Source organism: Odontomachus brunneus, unplaced genomic scaffold, assembly GCF_010583005.1.
Source record: "Odontomachus brunneus isolate Ranch 3 - 2012 unplaced genomic scaffold, Obru_v1 Obru_scaffold_221, whole genome shotgun sequence".
Classification (NCBI taxonomy): Eukaryota; Metazoa; Arthropoda; class Insecta; order Hymenoptera; family Formicidae; genus Odontomachus; species Odontomachus brunneus.
Genome location: NW_022639671.1, coordinates 494,621 through 497,087, shown reverse-complemented (window position 1 = coordinate 497,087; position 2,467 = coordinate 494,621).

Below are 2,467 nucleotides of genomic sequence, written 5' to 3'. Positions count from 1 at the left end.
AGTATTTACTTACTGTTTATAGATTCCGTCGTCGGATTATTTCTTCTACGTAATGTCAACTAGGTATACCGATTTTACAGGTTATAGATACAAATTTAAATTTTTTCGGTTAGCTGCCCTGCACTGCTTGCTCTACCTCCAGACCTAGGGCAGTCAGTTCACTGAACTCGCTGCACTAGTTCAGCCTGCACTGTTCGAAAGAACACATTTTCTTGCACTGTTCTGATCGAAAGAACGCATTAGTGCAAACTTTGTGAACTAGTGCAGCCAGTTCAGGTCGAAAGAACAAACCTTTAATATTATTTCGGTAACGGTCTTGTCGGCTTTAATATTGCAACTAACATTCATGTCAATTTGCGCAGGTCTTTTACTAATTGTAATGCGTTCGTGTCGTAAACCTTGAGTTTTATTATCACTGAAGAGGGTTCATGGTTGAGCCGAAACGTATGATTGTTTTATATTGATTATTCATGTTCAATAAATATTACACGATTTCCTAACACAAGGAAGGTTTTTACCTATGGTATATAGCACTATTAGTCCTGTGCTTGAACTCGAATTGCCTTTTTTTCTATTTTTTGACGTGAAATTGCTTGTTAAGTCACTCCTAATGTAAATGCAAGTTCTTCTTGCGTTTGGCACGAATCTTCCTCCAATAATGCTTCCAATTCCGCGTCTTCGTACACTTTCGGCCTTCCGCTACGTTCTTTGTCTTCGACGTCAAACTCACCGTTCTTAAACTTTTGAAACCACTCACGACAACTTCTCTCACTTAAAGCAGCCTCACCATATGCTTCTACAAGCAATCGATGCGCCTCAGTTACAGATTTCTTCAAATTAAAAAAGTAAATCAAAATTTCCCGCAAATGAGGCTTATTCGGCTCAAAACTCGACATTTTTGCACGAAAAAAATTATGTGATGCTGATATAAAATCGCTAATATTTCAAGGTTATGGTGTTGTCAGATGTTCAACCTTACGATATGACGTTTTACATCTGACAATTTCAACTTACTGGTGGAGCTATCTTTTGTCAAACGGCGGATACTTATTTGTACTCCCAATAATAAAAACATTTATAAAATTTAAGAAAAAACATTTAACCTAATGTAATCTAGGCAATACACACACACACACACACACACACACACACACACACATATATATATACACACATATATAGTATAGTATATACGTGCATGGTATATCACAAAAATATAATAACATTTTGTAGATATCCTTAGTATATACTACAGAATATTCTTAATATGTACAGGGTGCGGCGCCAAAATCCGGACAAATTATATATTTTTTCCAAACATATTTTTTATTAAAAGCGAAAGGGTTTACAAAATTTTTTTAATCATATTGTTTGTAAGGCCATAAAGAACACATTTACTCAATATATCCCCCGCTTGCTTGAATGACTGCCTCCATTCTCGGTCTGAAGCGTGCGCAGGCGCGCTTTAATGTGTCACGGTCCATATCGGTGAATGCCGCTTCAATAGCGGCTTTCAATGATGCGACGTTTGGATGTCTGGACTTGTTCGTGACCCTTTCAACTACGCTCCATACATAGAAGTCCAAAGGATTCAAATCTGGGTTGTTGGGAGACCAGAATTCTTTCGACCAAGACATGTCGACGTTGCCCGACAACCAATTTTGCACCAAATAACTTGTGTGGGCGGGCGCATTATCTTGCTGGAAAACATACGGCTTTTCAGACGACACAGTTTCCATCCACGGCTTCACTACATTTGTCAGAACACGCAAATAAACTTCTTTTGTAACATTTTCCCCTTTGTTAAAGAAATGCGATGGCATGACATCACCCTCACTGGATACAACACCTAGCACGTGAACATTCGCCGGAAAAAACCTTCGTTGGACTTCTCCGACTCATTGTACTTTGCGATGACATCATACACAGTCGATCTCGGGTACCCGAAGAACCGAATGATTTCTGTCGCCGAGCGCCCAGCGCGAATACTTTCGATAATCGCGGCTTTTCGGTTATACTCCGCACTTGTTTTCAACATTGCGACTGTTTCGAGGTTATAATGGTTTAGTACATGCGTCAAGCTATTTGAACGCTAATCGCGACATCTACCAGTGGTATAGAACGGCGAGAATTTCAAATTAAATTTTGTCCTGATTTTGGCGTCGCACCCTGTACTACGAGGGTGTATATCAGTTGGACACGGAGCAATTGGACACAGTCCAATCACAAGTCGCTGTTCCAAGGGACCCTACAAATGTCTCTAATCACACGGTGCTGTGATTGGCTGTGTCCAAATGCACCGTGTCCAAGTGCACCGCTCCCGTACTACGAACCACTGTAGGGCGGAAGTAAATCTTAGTATATATTCAGTATATCTTAGTATGTATGTCGAATGTTCCGAGAATATTAATAATATTCTATTCAGATATACTCCGAACATTCTCAGAATGTACATGTTCCGTTAGAG